General features: G+C 39.2%; 1 long non-coding RNA gene across 2 annotated transcripts in view; it reads right to left on the bottom strand.

Annotated features, from left to right (window-relative positions):
• Window positions 1-18,654, bottom strand: part of LOC123001544 (uncharacterized) — a 590,601-nt gene that overhangs the window by 4,675 nt on the left and 567,272 nt on the right. For both annotated transcript variants that reach the window (XR_008955962.1, XR_006410538.3), the window contains exons 6-7: window positions 8,949-9,145; window positions 3,075-3,117 (exon numbers count right to left, since the gene is read on the bottom strand). This is a non-coding gene — a long non-coding RNA (uncharacterized LOC123001544). The remainder of the gene's footprint in view (window positions 1-3,074; window positions 3,118-8,948; window positions 9,146-18,654) is intronic.

Raw genomic sequence — 18,654 nt, 5'->3', positions numbered from 1 at the left:
TGGTTCTCACAACACCATTATTAGTTGTACCAAGAATGTGTACTCAGACCTCCCATACTGAACTGCCTTCATTAAATTCTCCTTTGGTATTACATGATTTGTTTTTATTAAGAAATTTAAAAATATAACCCCGTGAATCTCACTGTTGTGTTTATTATAAGGATGTTCCTGAAGCTAAAATTCACCATATTATATACAACTTATTCTATGAAGACCCAAGGGACATACTACTCTCCTATAATTATTGAAGAGCTTTTGTGTTTATTTTGAACATGTTTTTCTTATAAGGACAATGTAATGGATTCTATTTCCTCTTTCTCTTTGGTGCCGTTAGATTCCCCTGTACTCAACCTCTAACAGCAATTTAGGCTTCACAACATAAATACTGCATATAGCTTTAGTTAATAATGGTTGCCAAACAACAAATAGATTCTTCAATGCAATTTAAGGAGAATTTGTTATGGGGAATCTAGGTACCCTAAGAAAGTGAAGGGCAAAATGTTTGCTTGGAATTCGTCATTGAGAGCCATCGGGAACCAAGTCAATCATTCTTGTCACTCATGTCTAGGAACAAAAGATTTCTCATTTCTGTACATGTATTTTATTATACTGTCTAGATTTTCTCACTTATTCCCATTTAAATAAGATGGAATTTAAGAAATCAATGCATGACCTAGACTAAATTGCCTCTTGAAACATCAATTTCATGATATGTAAAATGAATGTTTAGATAAAGCACTTAAAAATATCCATATAGTCCATATATAGAAACCCCAAAAATAAAGAAATTAAAAGCTTTTATAAAGCAAGTGTGTGGAAGTCCAGAGGCTGATTTGATCCCTCTACATCTCCCTTAGTAGACTGTGCATTATTAATTGACAACATAATCAGTATTAATTAGAAACATATAAATCTAATTTTCAGGTTTGAGAGAGAAAAATTGATAAAGATTACAAAGATGAAGAAAAAAGGAATGCCACTGGTAGCATGGTTATATTTACAGACAGAGATTTGACTGTTGCTATTGATTTACTCAAAAGTATGGCCTCATTCATTTTTAGGAAGTTCATTATCTGATATTATTGACATGATGTGCTTTGGATGAAACTAGAATCTTTCATCTTACTTTGGTAACCCAACATCTTCCTCATTAACTGATAAAGTCTAACATTTCTTTTTAAAGACCTTTTCTTCAATGTAAAGACATTAGAGTTTTATGAGGCCATTGATCTAATGAGAATATCAATGATGTGGAAGCCAGTCAACTGAATTTTTGCTTCACCTCTACCATTAACATTATTTCAAGTGTGAGACATCTCACGGAACCTCCACGAAGTAGTGACGTGTATCATGCTCTGCAATCTATTTCGAAATTCTTGACTAATCATCACAATATACACATGAACGCTTTAACCCAGAATTAATAGTTTATGCTCTAAACTCTGGGTCATGGTTTCACAACACAGGACATAGAACTCTCAGAACAGAAAAGGGAAAATTAAATGTAGACTCCTGGGGGTGCCTGGGCATTTCAGCTCAGGTCATGATCTCAGGGTCCTGGGATCAAGCCCTGTGTCTGGCTCCGTGCTCAGTGGGACGTCTGCTTGAGATTTTCTTTCTCTCTGTCCCAAGCCCCCTAAATAAATAAGTCTTTAAAAAAATAAATGTAGACTCCTGAGCAGGAAGTTGAAAGAATTTAAAATATGCCAATATTGATTTCTGGTTTATGACATCTTTGAGATTGGTGGGAAGGGATGGGGTTCAGAGTTTTCACAAGAGCAGAGAGTTTTTATTTGTCACTGTATAGAATAAAAGAACCATGGGATTACCTGGTAAATTTTCAGTCCTTAGTGGAGGTTGACAACTTCAAGGATTTGGTGGCAGAGTATGCAAGAAAAAGTATCTCTTGAATAGCTCTTGTGTAGGCAGGAAGAAAGTCAAAGTTAGATTCCATAGAGACTGGCGTTTCTCCATGACATCTTTGGTAGAGGAGGACAGTGAGTCAGGGAGCTAAGCATGCTGGCAGGCGAGGATGCTGACAGAAGCATCACCCAGTCTGATGGCTCAATTTGGAGGAGCCATAAGGCAGGAGAATGCTGACAGATATGAACAGAGGATGATGTCTACAGGCTTAAGGCATGAAGGAAAAAAAGAACTGGTATAGAGTTTGAGACATAAAAAAGGAAGAATAAATGATTCTGACCACATAAGCAGTTTCTAAATATATTATTTCACAAAGGAAGTAAGTCTAGTGTATGACAGTCGGAATCGGAGTTGTGAAAGTAGGCAGCTGAAACCCTTGGTCCTTTGGGTTCCTGGACACAATTACAGTGTGTGCATGGAGGCTTCCCCACACCAACAAGCAATCTGGGTGTCTGAGAATTCACCTCAATTCTGACACTATGTGGAGATAGAGTCAGATCCCACAGGTCAAGGGCTCAGCCCCACGAGACTGCCTCCACTTCAGATGCCAACATCATCCCACGTGATCGCCTGTACTCTGACTGACTGGCTATAAATCAAAAATTCCCACACCCCTTCCTTTGGTTAAATTAATTTGCTAGAGTGGCTTGCACAGATTACCAGTTTATTACAAAGGATATTAAAAGATAGCAATCAACAGCCAGATGAAGAATTAGGAAGGGTGAGGTCCTGACAAAGGAGCTTCTCTCCTCATGGAGTTTTCACCCTGGTACATTGGCACAGGAAGGGTTCTGGTTCCCCAACCTGGAAGCTCTCTGAACCCCATTCTATTCGGACGTTTATGGACACTTCATTACATAGGCATGATAGATGAAATCATTGACCATTGTTAATTGATTCACTCTCCTCTTCCCAGAAATCACTTCCACCCTTCCCTTCACCTGTTTGTTCACCTGGCAAATAGTCCTCATCCTTAGGTATTCTCAACATCACCTCATTAACATAAGCCTCCCCCCCCACACACACCGTGGTGGAAAGGGGCTTGTTATGAATAAGGAGACAATCATTCACCTTTATGCTTCTGAAGGATTTCAGGAACTGAGGACAAAGAGACCAAATATTATAACAAAAGGTGCCCCCATTGCTCTTACCTCTCAGGAAATTCCTGAGGTTTGGGGAGCTGTGAGCCAGGAACTGTGGGGGAAAACCAAATATATGTGAGAAATATATTCTAGTCATCTAAATAAGTAAGTTGAGAAAAAAACAGACCCTAAATAATGTCCTCAAAGCTAGAATGGATCATAAGCTGAGACTTCAGTCCAAAAATATCAGATGAAACCTGAACTTTTTCCTATTACACATTCCTTAGATTATTTACTCTAAATAAGCTACATCAAAACATCTAAAGAGTCGCTATACTTCATGAAAGATCTGTTTTTAAGAATATATTCTCAGTTTAATTAAGTGCAAAATGAAGCAGTGCTGATTTTGAGATGTTCCCAGTTTGGGCGATGATACATATGGTATGATTTTCCGACCCCAGGCTCAGTCACAGAGACTAACTTTGTTACTAAGGACACTGGGAAAAAGACCCCATGTTATGAACAATTTTACTAACAAACTGAATGATTTACATTATAATTTAGTTTCTACATTTTAGCAAACGAATCAAATTGCCAGTTTGATGCTTATTAGCGTGGTATCATTTTCTTGAGTTTATACAATTTGGTTTATTTTATTTTACTTATTTATGCAATTATTTTATCATTTTCTTTTCTTTTACTCTTTTTTACTGTCTTTTTAAATTTATTTTTTATTTAAACTCAATTAATTAACATATAGTGTATTTTCAGAGGGAGAGTTCAGTGATTCTTCAGTTATCTTATCTTACTCTATTTTGTTTTATTGTGGTAAAAACATGTTAACATGAAATCCACCTTCTTGACAGATTTTAAGTGTACAATAGATTACTGTGAACTATAAGCAGTATGTTGTATGGCAGGGCTCTGGAATTTATTCTTTTGACATAACTGAAACTATAACCATTGAATAGCAACTCCCCTTTCCTCTTCTCAGCTCCTGGCAGCCAGTTCTATTCTTTGTTTCTATGAGTTTGGCTGTTTTAGATACCTCATATAAGCAGAATCATGTGGTGTTTGTCTTTTTGTCACTGACTTATTTCACTGAACAAGATGCCCTCCGGGTTCACCCATGCTGATACAGACGGCAGGATTCCTTCTGCAGATATCCAGGTGTCTGCACTCTGCTGGGTTCTGTTAGTGCCGCAAGGTACCTGGAACTAGATCCCCTGGTAGCCCCTCTTAAAGCTGGATTGTTGCACGCCTGTCTGAAGTTTTCCCCTCTAGGACTAGGCAGAGGTGTGGGATTTTTCACCTGTTCGCTCTGCGCTGAGCCAGGAGGAGGCGCTGTGGAGACTAGCGGTGTGCTCAGGGTAACAGCTGCCCCTGTTGTCACTGACCTGCAGGCAGCTAGAGTATGCCTGAGCTGGGGCCTGCTAGCACTCTGAGACAAGCTAGCCTTTTGGGCAACCCCAGAAAAGCTGGGACATGGGACATGTACCACACGTCCTCAAGGAGATGCTGGGGCTGGGATTCATCACCTTCTCACTCTGTGCTGAGATGGGGACAGGAATGTGGGAAATGTCTGCAAAGGGGAAGAGAATGTGCTACCCCAAAATATGCCAGTGTAGGAATAGAGGGTACATTTCTCAAGATCATAAAAGCCATCTATGAAAAGCCTACAGCAAATATTATTCTCAACGGGGAAAAGCTGGAAGCCTTTCCTTTAAGATCAGGAACACGACAAGGATGCCCACTCTCGCCACTATTATTCAGCATAGTACTAGAAATCCTTGCAACAGCAATCAGACAACAAAAAGTTATAAAAGGTATCCAAATTGGCAAAGAAGAAGTCAAAATGTCTCTCTTCGCAGATGACATGATACTGTATATGGAAAACCCAAAAGAATCCACTCTCAAACTATTAGAAGTTATAGAGCAATTCAGTAATGTGGCAGGATACAAAATCAATGCTCAGAAATCATTGCATTTCTATACACAAATAATGAGACTGAAGAAAGAGAAATTAGGGAATCCATCCCATTTACAACAGTACCAAAAACCATACGTTACCTTGGAATTAACTTAACCAGAGATGTAAAGGATCTATATTCTAGAAACTACAAATCACTCTTGAAAGACATTGAGGAAGACACAAAAAGATGGAAAAATATTCCATGCTCATGGATCGGAAGAATTAACATAGTTAAAATGTCCATGCTACCCAGAGCAATCTACACTTTTAATGCTATCCCGATCAAAATACCGATGACATTTTTCAAGGAACTGGAATAAACAGCCCTTAAATTTGTATGGAACCAGAAAAGGCCCCAAATAGCCAAGGAACTGTTGAAAAGGAAAAACAAAGCTGGGGGCATCACAATGCCGGATTTCAAGTTGTACTACAAAGCTGTGATCACAAAGACAGCATGGTACTGGCACAAAAACAGACACATAGACCAGTGGAACAGAATAGAGAACCCAGAAATGGACCCTCAGCTCTTTGGGCAACTAAAGCAGGAAAAAAACATCTGGTGGAAAAAAGACAGTCTCTTCAATAAATGGTGCTGGGAAAATTGGACAGCTACATGCAAAAGAATGAAACTTGACCACCCTCTCATACCATACACAAAGATAAACTCCAAATGGATGAAAGACCTCGATGTGAGACAGGAATCCATCAAAATCCTCTACGACATAGGCCAAAGCAACCTTTTTCATGACACATCTCAAATGGCAAGAGAAACAAAAGATAAAATGAACATGTGGGATTACATCAAGATAAAAAGCTTCTGCACAGCCAAGGAAACAGTCAAAAAAACTAAGAGGCAGCCCACGGAATGGGAGAATATATTTGCAAATGACACTACAGATAAAAGACTGGTATCCAAGATCTACAAAGAACTTCTCAAACTCAATATGTGAGAAACAAATAAACAAATCAAAAAATGGGCAGAAGATATGAACAGACACTTTTCTAGTGAGGACATACAAATGGCTAACAGACACATGAAAAGATGTTCAAAATCATTAGCCATCAGGGAAATTCATATCAAAACCACACTAAGATACCACCTTATGCCAGTTAGAATGGCAAAAATTAACAAGGCAGGAAACAGCAATTGCTGGAGAGGATGTGGAGAAAGGGGATCCCTCCTACATTGTTGGTGGGAATGCAAGTTGGTACAGCCACTCTGGAAAACAGTGTGGAGGTCCCTTAAAAAGTTAAAAATTGAGCTACCCTATGACCCAGCCATTGCACTACTGGGTATTTACCCCAAAGATACAGACGTAGTGAAGAGAAGGGCCATATGCACCCCAATGTTCATAGCAGCATTGTCCACAATAGCTAAATTGTGGAATGAGCTGTGATGCCCTTCAACAGATGACTGGATTAAGAAGCTGTGGTCCATATATACAATGGAATATTACTCAGCTATCAGAAGGAACGACTTCTCAACATTTGCTGCAACATGGACGGCACTGGAGGAGATAATGCTAAGTGAAATAAGTCAAGTAGAGAAAGACAATGATCATATGATTTCTCTCATCTATGGAACATAAGAACTAGGATGATTGGTAGGGGAAGAAAGGGATAAAGAAAGGGGTGGTAATCAGAAGGGGGAATGAAGCATGAGAGACTATGGACTCTGAGAAACAAACTGAGGGCTTCAGAGGGGAGGGGGGTAGGGGAATGGGATAGACTGGTGATGGGTAGTAAGGAGGGCACATATTGCATGGTGCACTGGGTGTTATATGCAACTAATGAATCATCGAACTTTGCATCAGAAACCAGGGATGCACTGTATGGTGACTAACATAATATAATAAAAAAAATTAAAAATAAATAAATAAAATACAATTTAGCTGGAAAAAAATATGCCACTTTCCATATTGATTATTTTGGGGTTTTTTGTTTGTTTTTTAAAAGATGTTGTTTATTTATTTATTTGACAGAGAAAGAGAGAGCACAAGCAGTCAGAATGGCAGGCAGAGGGCAGAGGGAGAAGCAGACTCCCCATTGAGCAGGGAGCCTGATGTGGGACTTTATCCCAGGACCCTGGGATCATGACCTGAGCCGAAGGCAGACACTTAACCAACTGAGCCACCCAGGCGCTCCTAATATTAATTATTTTGAATTAAAGTAGTAAGTGCAAGAAGAACCCTCTGACCTCCTTTGTCCTTCTGAAATCAGGAAATAAATTCCCTATGTGAAGAGTACCCTCCTTGTACCAGGAGGAAGACAGACATACTTATCACCAGAGATAGGGAATTTTGGGCTGAGAGGGCTGTGCAACCAAACCTTGTTCCTTCTTCATTAATTTACTACCCCAAGCTCAAACACCTTTGTCTTGCCAATTCTCTACAAATGTATTGTCTTCTTGTCTAAAACACGTAAAAGCTGCCTGCCGTGGTTACTTGAGTCTCATATTTCTATGAACTCCTGTACGTATGAAAATCAAATGATTTTCTCCTGTTAATCTTATGTCAGTTTAATTATTATACCAGCCAAAGAACCTAGAAGAGAAGCGAAAAGTATTCCTCCCCTACACCTGCATGTTAGTTCAAACCACCACTTTGCTCTGGGTAGTCCCCTGGGGGAATGAGTGTATGGCAGCCCAGTCAGCTCTCCAAGGCCACAAGATAGAAGCCCCTCTTGGGAAGAAGCTAGAAAATTTGCAGTACTAAGTCAGTGCAGCTCTGTGACTTCTCAGGGATCAGCTGGGTGCTGGAATTCCCTTCTCGATTTCCTGTACTGTGGTGGGTGGTGGTGATGGGGGATGTTACCTCTGCTTTTCTTACTAGTTTTGATGTGGAGAGATTCACAATCGCCCAGGATGTGGGGTCTGTTGACTGGATTCTGGATTTCTCACAGAGGGGACTGATTTGTGTGTTGCTGTTGAAGTAGTATGTCTGTGAGGGTAAGGAGAGTTGAGGGCTTCCTATTCCAGTAACCTGCTGAAGTCACTGTCTGGGGTTTATATGATTTGGACAAAACCAAGAAAATAATATATTCTTAAAGTAGATTGAGAAGCCTATTGAGGATGCTGTATTTATGTAGAGAATACATACAAAGAATCTTCTTCTTACCTTACTTAATCCCTTAGGAATAAATATACCTGTGTGAGAATCATGACCATAACTTAAAAGAAATACAAAACAAGGAGAGGAAGGAAGTAGAATGGGAAAAGAGAAATCATAAACGGACTGACATCTTCATGTAACTGAATCAAGTTTTGTAAATCCTGATCCACCTACCTGTCCAGGACTGACCCTAAATTAATAAATTTATAATCATAGTGGTGCTCTTTAACATTTTAAGTATTTTTCTCTTCTTAAATCTTGTGCCTCCTGCCAGCACCAATCTGAAGTCAGCCAAAGCTACCTTGAAGGTGGAAAAAGAAGAGCTCTGTGAGCTGCTAAAGGTTGTCCTGGACCTCACTTCTAGTCCTTAAAAACTCAACACAATCTTCTTTGGGTTATTACTTGAATGGCATTTTTAAAGGTATGATTTACTTTGTGTCACTACGTTTTATTTTCAAGGAAACTCTGATGACTGAAAATTTAAAAAAAATGGGACTTTGTGTTCTGTGTCATGTATTTTTGAAATTATATAATAAATTGTAAGTATATAATAAATAAATAAATAAATAAATAAATAAATAATCTTTGTATTTTCCAAGGGGGAAGTGAATTCATGCTTTCTAATAATGTCATCTAAAATATACATGACTGAACAAACCAATGTTTACAAGAGGGAAGGGGGGGCGGGATGGGTGAAATAGGTGATGGGGATGAAAGCGTGCACCTGTCCTGATGAGCACTGGGTGATTATGGAAGTGTTGAATCACTATATTGATACTGTACACCTGAAACAAATATAATACCGTATGTTAGCTATATGGGAATTAAAATTTTAAAATAAAGAATAAAAATGAAACTTACATGACTCTTGGATACTTTAACATGGTTTTCATCTTAGTAAGCTCCAGGTTGGCAGATGTTTCCAATCTCTTCCCTTTTAGACTGAGATCACGTACATCCAGGCAGAAGAGAAAAATCAGATCATCTATCACAGCTAAGAATGAGCTGAAACACGAATTTCACAGAGGACTGCAGGATACCCGGGATCCAGTTCCGCACTGCCAGGGAGAGAACCCACAGCATAAGATTCAGTCCATCACTTATGTGGTTCTGTAGATCAGTCTCAGTTCTGCCCTTTGGACTGATTCCACATTTTAACACTCATGATGTAAAGGCACCTGCTACGCCCTTTTTAAGGCATCTATTTCCAAAACCAACATGTACAGTTCATTTTACCATCAGATGATACATCATCATCATCTTGGTGTGTCCAGGCTTCAATTTCATTATAGTTCCCTAAGCGTTGATTTTGGCATTTAGACTCAACACCAATTACTGCAATCTAAGTTTGGTGGCATTTAGTTCAAGAGATTGACTCATGCTTGCAGTTAGCTAAAAATCCAGAGGTATTTTATTTAAGCGCCCTGCCATGAAGCCAGATTTACCCCTCACTACCTGCTTGTACTCATGCCCAGTTAGATGGGTCAATGTGTCTCCTTAAAACTGTTATCCAAACAGAAGAGGGATTTAACAAATCAGAGTGTAAAGGGCTTATTTATTTATTTATTTTTAAAGATTTTATTTATTTATTTAACAAAAGAGAGAGACAGCCAGTGAGAGAGGGAACACAGGCAGGGGGAGTGGGAGAGGAAGAAGCAGGCACCCAGCGGAGGAGCCTGATGTGGGGCTCAATCCCAGGACCCTGGGATCATGCACTGAGCCGAAGGCAGACACTTAACGACTGAGCCACCCAGGCGCCCCTAAAGGGTTTATAATCAAATGAAACAAACAAAAGAAACCAATAATCTATGCATGACAGAGAACTACAATTCTTCAATAAAGAGGTCACATATATTCTCATGAGTTCCAAAAAGCCATTGTATCTCTCTTTTATCCCAAATAAACTGAACTTCATCAATGTAGTTCTAAACATGAAAACTATTAGATAGAACACAAAAGGAATTCTATCTTTTATAATTAATTTTTGCCATGAATTGAGTTTTGGAAATCCATGAAAGTATTTAATATCTTAGGCCAAATAGCATGTATGCAATTTAGGAACTTAAGAAAGAAATTTTATTACAAGTTTCTATTGTCATGTTTAAAATAAACAATCACATAAATTTTGCTTATCTTACATATGTGAATATATATAACATTAAATAATAATGTATAACACTATAGTAATTGTATAAAAATAACATATTTAATATAGTAATATAAATATATTAGATATTTAGATATAATTTAACTCAGCATTACTAACGAAGTGGCACTGGGTATGATTTTTTTTTTCATTTCAGTTTAATATTAAAGAAAACTCTCATTCAAAAATTTTATATGCAAACAAGCCTCCAAATATACACCATAATTTACTTATTGCTTGAAAAGCCTTCAGCATAAATAATCTAAAGTTTCTGCAGATGAGCTTGTAATGACTATAAAGATGGTCTTAATTGGATAATAAAAGAGAGATACAATGCTACCAACTAGCATAACTGAAAAGGAGAGGTTTTCTCTTTTTAAAAGTGCCGTCCAAAGAGGAATCTCCAAAGCCTTGCATTTCTCAGCTTTACAAAATAATTATGACATGTTTGAAAACCAACAATTGCAATCTTTCTCATAGGGTTCTTCTTATAAACAAAGTTTTGATTTCACAGTTGAAAAATGGTGCATGCTTTATTATGGCCAATTTGAAAGATACAGGACAAAAAAAAAAAGAAAGAAGGAAAGACGGAAAGAAAAAGAGAGGAAGGAAGGAAGGAAGGAAGGAAGGAAGGAAGGAAGGAAGGAAGGAAGGAAGAGAAAAAAAAAAAGGAAAACAAGTCCCCATAATCCCCATGCAGACATTCTTATAAGTATGCTGGTGTGCTTCTTGTTCCATGTATGCGATGTCCCGACGTTACACAGTTGCACTTGTGCGGACATGCGCGCCAGTAACCGGACATGGCCAGGATGTCTCCTCGCCCGTTGCCATCTAAGTGCCCCAGGGACCAGGGAGGGGGCGCTCTGTCTCGCGCAGGTGCACTGGCGCTGCCATAGTAGTTCATTCTAGCTGACACCAAAAAAAGTAAAATTGCTCCAGAGAAAGGTGATAATTTGGAGAAAAGCTGGGAAGGGGATATACAGATAAGAGGAGATTTTATGTCAGTGAGGCTGGCAGTCACGTTTAAAGGAGGAAGTAATATCTTACTAGGGCATCATGACCATTTCTTAATTATTAAAGAAAAGCATGCTATGGAGTTTGTGAGCTTCTAACTAGTTACCCTTCGTTAAATCCTAAATGCATCATGTACTTGAAGATAATGTTTTGCTTTTTTACAGATTAAAGGCATATATATCTGAAATAAATGTCTGTATTTGCAGACGTCAAATCTATGTATTCAGTACATTATAAGCAATTTACAGATATCTACTAGAACAAATGAAATTTAGTAAGTTCACAGGGTGAAAAACAAAAGAATATGTGTTCTAGCAGCAAACAATCAGAAGACAATATATAATTTCATTTATATCAGCATCACACATTACACACTTTAGAATAAATGTAACAAACTAAGTACAAGACCTCTACTGAAATCAACAGAATATTTATACACAGAGATGACAGGCATGGTTGGCAAGCCTCAATATTGATAGTTTGTCATTTGTCTACAAATTGACCTGCAGATTCAAGGCAATCACAGTGAAAAACAGCGACAGGCTTGTAGAGAAATTGGCAAGCTTATTCTTAAACTTATACAGAAATTCAAATGACCTAAAATTCTGAAAGCAATTTTTTTAAAAAGAACAAATTTAGAGAATTTAAATATTCTGATTTGAAGACTTGTGAAGATTCCAGAAATCAGAAAGTGGTGCACTGACTTACAGAGAGATGCAGATCAATGAAACAGAATACTGATTGAAGAAATAAATTCACAGCATTGGGCAATTTTCATCATGGAAAGAAAAGTCTTTTCAAAAAAAATGGCAAGAGATCAAATCAAGGCAAAATTGATCCTAGACTTAAATATAAATATCTATAAATTTTCCAGAGGAAAATATAGGAGGAAAATCTTTGCAACTCTGACAAAGATTTTTCAGATGCAGTAAAAAAAAAAAAAATGCATGAACTATTAAAGAAAACTTCGCTTTACGAAAATTAAAAATGTTCTTCTATAAAAGCACCATGAAGAAAACAAGGGTCAAACCACATTATGGAATACATTTTCAAAGTACATATTATCTGACAAAAAACCTTATATGGAACTCTTACAACTCATTATCATGAAAATAGGAAATTAAAATAAATGGGCAAAAATTTGAACAGACACTGTATCGGAGTAGATCTATGAATGGCGAATAATCATATCAAGCATGTTCAGTATGTTATCAGAAAAATGCAGATTGAAACCTCAAATAAATACCTCTTGACAGCCATTAGAATGGCTCAAATTAAAAAGACCAACAATATCAAGGTTTTGCAAGAATGTGGAACATACACTCCTGATAAGAATTTAAACCACAACAGCTCTGACAGTTTGGTGGTTTCTTTAAAAGTTAAGTACGTACTTACTACTCGTCCTCGCAGTTAATTTTTATGCATTCACCTGAGAGAAATAAAGACATATGTCTACAAAATACTTGTGCACAGGTAATTATTCATGAAAATCCCAAACTGGGAATAAATACAATTTTTTTTTAAAGATTTTATTTATTTATTCGACAGAGAGAGAGACAGCCAGCAAGAGAGGGAACACAAGCAGGGGGAGTGGGAGAGGAAGAAGCAGGCTCCCAGCGGAGGAGCCTGATGTGCGAGGCTGGATCCCATAACGCCGGGATCACGCCCTGAGCTGAAGGCAGACGCTTAACCGCTGTGCCACCCAGGCGCCCCGGGTATAAATACAATTTGTATCGATCTGTGAATGGACATAAAATGTGGGGCATCCACACAAAGAATACCACTTAGCAGCAAAAGGAATGAACTGCTAATACATGTAAACAGCATGGTCCAGTCTCAGAATCAGTCTGCTTAATAAAAGAAGCCAATCAAGAGTATTTACTGTAGGATTCCATTTATATAAAATAATAGAAAATACAAAGTAACTGGTAATGACACAAAGCAGATCACTGGTTGCCTGGGGCGAGGTGGAGAGAAGAACAGACGGTCCAAGCGCTCAAGGAATCTTTCAGGGTGAAAGAAATACCTTGTTTCTTGTCTATGGTGATGATATCCGATGTGTGCACGTCTCTTAAACTCATTAACTGTGTCCTTTTAATTAATGCAGTTTATGGTGCATAAATATATTTCAAAAAAGTTGAAGTTTAAAAAAGCAAAATTAAAAGGAAAAAAACTCAAGATACAAAATGGAAGAGGGGCGCCTGGGTGGCACAGCGGTTAAGCGTCTGCCTTCGGCTCAGGGCGTGATCCCGGCGTTATGAGATCGAGCCCCACATCAGGCTCCTCCGCTATGAGCCTGCTTCTTCCTCTCCCACTCCCCCTGCTTGTGTTCCCTCTCTCGCTGGCTGTCTCTATCTCTGTCGAATAAATAAATAAAATCTTAAAAAAAAAAAAGGAAGAGAACCTAGAATAACAATGCAAAAGGCAAGTGACCCCAGTTCGTGAATAGATAGGTGGGTGGGGAGGGGGGATTCATGCAAATGAACACAGGAGTTCTGAAACATTGATGGTGATGCTTTTTCTCTGTGTCCCAACATTTAAAAACTAGTTTATAACGCTTAATCAATATTAATAGTAATAGAATTTCGGAACACCATGGCAGAACACCATAGTCCTCTGAGCTCTGATGGAAACACTCTGCTCCTGCTCTGAGACATAGGGGACAATTTGGCTGAATGAAATATTTAGATTGCTTTTGAGTCTGGGAACAGAGGGCTCTGTCACTATTCGCTCATGGATGATAGGGCAGAGAGGACCTCAGCCTCACACTGGTGCATTCTTCAAGGGCTTGTTTGCCTCTGCTAGTTTCCTCAGGATTCTAAGTGTGGTGGCTGCCATGTCCCGCTGCCCTGATGCTCTGTTCCAGACAGAAGCATTCATCCTCAGCTGCAGGTAGGATGGGTGGCTGAAGGCTCACAGCTGCGTCTTGCGTGGAACTTGCTGAGTCTCTTCTTGGAATTGTCCTCCGCCAAAGAGAGCTTCTTTACTCAAGTTTGTACTTTTTCCCTGAGAGCAGCCTGGAGCCAGCAACTTCCGTATACATGCCAATCGACTCTGGGCAAATTTCAAGTGCCATCCCAGCTCAAGAGTCCCCCATGGGATTAGCTGACACCATTGCTATAAGTGCATGGCACCTGACCTTCGTTTTGTAACGAATCCTGCATCCTTGACCGCCTGACATCTATCACTAGTGTGTTCCTCAGTGACTTCCCTGCCTCAGATACAGTATTCAGTATCCAGGGATTTGAGTATCCCTAGCTCACATACTGGTTCCCAGAAATCTCACCTTAGACAGTGTTGCTAATAGTAATCTGAAGAAGACTTTATAATGATATTTTTAAACTGTTTCACTTCCACTGTGGTCTGAATGTTTGCTCCCCCCCAAATCCATTTGTTGATATTCTAAACACCAAAGGTGATGATATTAGGAGAGGGCCTTTGGGAGGGCAGTTCTGCCATCATGAATAGTATTGTGCCTGATAAAATTTAGGGACCCGCGGAGCTCCGAGTCTCCGGCTGCGGTGTGAGGACACAGCAAGAAGGCACTGACTACGAACAGAAAGAGGGCCCTCATCTGACCATGCTGCACCTCGCATCTTGGACTCCAGCCTGCAGAACTCTGAGTAAGAAATATTTTGTTGTTTGTAAGGTACCCAGGCTGTGGCATTTTGTTACCGCAGCCCTAATGGATGGAGATGAGACAACATCTCTTGACAATTGTTTGGTTTATCAGTGTACTAAGGAGACTTGGGTTACCCCCTCCTTCCCCCATGCTGCAGTCATGCCAGTTGTTAAAACTTCCACTGATGAGCTGGGATGGCACAGCAGTGAGGATAATGCACTTGAGAGCTGAGCGGGGTCATAATAAAAAGAATAGCAGAGCTAGATGATTCTTGCTAAATGCTATGGGTGTACTGGGGAATTGGAAAGGGTGATGAATCACCAATGTACGACAGTCATTTGGACCTCCCTGCAAGCATAGAAATAGAAGCCCTGTCTCCTGGACCAGAAGGATCAGGCCCAGGGTCTCATGGTAAGTGTAGTAAAGCTCTGGACAAAGTTGATTTCTCATTTGGCAATGCTGCTATAGCAAAGCCCTGGATAGGGAGGGACAGGAAGGAACAGCATCCTGATACCTGGGATGGAGACATTGGAGTTGATGGTCTAGAGAACCCAGAAACTCCAAATCCCCTTGAACTTTCCAAGCCTACAGAATTGTCTCACCTGCACCTGTGAGAGTCTAGTGACCACTCCCTCCCCCACATCTAAAGATCACGAAGAAGTCTCTACCTTACAGAACAACATGCACTCCTTCAGGATCTACCCATCTCCACTCACCTCCACCAGAGAATAACGAAAGTCAAATCATAACAACCAAACATGGAAAGTGTTGGACCCCAGAGGAGGTTAAGAGGCTACATCTTGAAGGAGATTTCAAGACACAGCAGGTGTACTTGCAGGAGCCAGGGTAGAACGTGGCTGGGATGCTTGGAATGGTTTTGGGTCACGAGGGACCACTCTGCTCAAGAGTTTGCTGCCTTGCACCTGCTGACTGATCCTGATCAAACTGGCTGTCTCCTTCATTGTGACGGTACTACAAGTTAAGATTTCTCTGCCCAGTTCTGTGTCCCTCACTCCTTCGTGGTGTTGATCTCAAGCGCACACTCTCCTTATGAGATAGAGAATCACTAAAAGTCTTTGCAAAATGGACAACAGAGGAATTGCCTCCAAAAAGTCAATGTTTTATTTCCTTTTTCTTGTCTATAGGGCCTGTATCAGTCTTCTGGGGCTGCCTTCACAGAGCACCACAGGCTGGGTGAATTAAACGATAGGAATTTATTTCCTTGTGGTCCTGGAGGCTGGAAGTCTGAGATCAAGGTTTCAGCAGCCTTGGTTTCTCTTGAGGCTCTTCTCCGTGGCTTACAGATATGGCCCACTTGCTGTGGCCTCTTCTGTGTATATGTCTAAATCCTGATCTCTTCTTATAAGAGCACCAGTCACGTTGCATTAGGGCCCACCCTAGTTACCTCATTTTAAGTTAAGTCACTTCTTAAAGGCCTGGTCTCCACACATGGTCATATTCTCAGATCCCGGGGTTTAAGGTTTCCACGTATGGATTTTGCAGGGGACCCGGTTTAGCCCACAACTGTGCCATATAAAGTGAGACATAAGGGAGACATAGGTGGCAGGTAAATCAGCCAGCCTTGAACTCTTCAATATCAGTATCCACGGTGGGGAACCAGACGAACAGAAATCAGAGTGGATTGGAGGAGTTGTTACGAAAGAGAGTGCTTGCAGTATGGCCCCCTGAGAAGACATTAAGAATCTAAGTGGACCCTGACAAAGATAGAGCAATGGTAGAAACAAGATTGCTTCCTACCACATTGTTCCTACCTGCAGCAAGGTAGTGAGGCGTCTAAGTAGGGCAACCCCTCTCAACAGCTGCAAAATGCAGAGGTTTAAGGTGTTCAAGGGGAAAGGCACTGAAGGGAGAGGTGGGAAAGCACCTGTAGGCTCCTCTGTTCATGAGAAATAAGAGCAACAAAAATGATGTATTTCGGTATCAGATTGAAGTGGCTAGATTGCTGTATTGGAAGCATTAGAACATTGAAAAGCTAGTTCAATTAAATTACCCATGTTTTAATCAGACGCCTGGTAATATTAAAGGGAACTAGCTGGTGTTGGATGTCATGGACACTGGGGAAGGTGAGAAGAAGAAAGACAGAGGACACAGCAGCCATGCACAGCCTATGTTCTCATGAGCAATGGATGAATGTGAAGTTTTTCCTTATTTGAATATATACAAGTAGTTCGCTCATATTTAAAAGGATTCACCAGTCACAGTAAAAAGAAGTACTTAGGAAGCCATTGGGGAAGGTTATTTTCTGTTTTAGAAATTTACAACTTCAAAAAAAAAAAAAAGAAATTTACAACTTCAGGAAAACACAAGGAAGAACGAATAATCACCGTTCCCTTTTTAAGAGACAACTTGAGGAAATGAACTCAACAGAAATGATTTCCTTTAGCGATCCTAAAGATTTAAAGGGTTCTGTCAGCAAGTTTACGAACCAGGCAGATTAGGCATCAGGGTAGGCTTTGGGGTAAGGAAGAACATAATTTCAAGATCGATCTTGCCAACTACTAGCTCTGATATCTGGGGTACGTTGTTCACTTTCTCCAACCTCAGGGAGAAAGGAGAAACTTGTAAAAATGAGTATCAACTAGTATCATTGTAATAATTTAACTAGCAAGTTGGGATAAAACACCTGATGAATTGTGGCTTATCAAAGAGCAGTTGTTTTTATTAGCACAGTGTATGAAATAAACATGATTTCTAATCTCCTCTTATTACATGACGTAAAGAAAATCTACTGTAGCATAAATCCAAACTAGTACGTGTCTTTCAAAGTTTGTATGCACATCTTTTCTTTTTAAATGTGATTTTCAATATGTGATTTTCAATAATGAGGAAAATCCTAATTCCTTAATAGAGAAGATAAAAGTAAAGCACATAGGACTGAGAATCCCTATGGTCTGCAAGACCGTGCTAATGATACCAAAGTTTTCATTCACTCAGGTGGTGTCCCTTAAAGGAAAACTTAGAAGTTAATACAGAAAAACAAAAACAAAAACAAAAATGTGCCGTTAGTTATCAGCAGGAATCAGGTAAGACATTGCAGATCTATCAACTTAAATGCTTCCCCGCTATACTGGTTAGTGGTTTTCATAGGCATAAATATGCAAACCACTGGTCAACAGGATATAAATGAAACATGAGAGCAAACAGAAATGCTCATCACAGTTTTTTTTTCTTATTTAATAGTGAAATGTAAATTACAAATAATGTCAAGCATACTGCAGTAAATTCACTCATAATATAAGAAATCTACTAAAGCAATTGTAGAAGGAACTGCCATTTTTGCAAAAGTATTTACGTAACAGAATACCATCAAAATAAGTATGTAACTACATGTTTAAAATTTTCTGGAAAGTGTTTGTCAGAATGTTATGATTTTTATCTTTAAGTCATGTAGTCATGTCTTTCGGTATAACTAGGTTTTCACACTAATATGTGTTTCTCTGTAATTAAGATATACATTATGAGTAACAGGTAAATAGGAAAAGATATTCATCTGTTGTGTTTATAAAGTGTCTTATTTTCTGAACACTCTGAGAGTGGAAAGTTGATCTCTTAAAAAACTTTATTTCCCAATAAAATATTTATAAGCTTTCTCTCTTTGCAGAGTATCCAATGACTCTATATAAATTTGTTCATAAAGATATAAACACTAAAGTCATCCTTGACACAATCATCATCACTCTTGGGATTTTTCTCTGGTGTAAGTTCTTTGAATTTGAGGGTATAAGTTCAAATGAACCATTTTATCACACTTAACCACATTTATA

The sequence above is a fragment of the Ursus arctos genome, unplaced genomic scaffold (assembly GCF_023065955.2).
Source record: "Ursus arctos isolate Adak ecotype North America unplaced genomic scaffold, UrsArc2.0 scaffold_27, whole genome shotgun sequence".
NCBI lineage: Eukaryota > Metazoa > Chordata > Mammalia > Carnivora > Ursidae > Ursus > Ursus arctos.
This window is presented reverse-complemented; position numbering and strand designations above follow the sequence as displayed.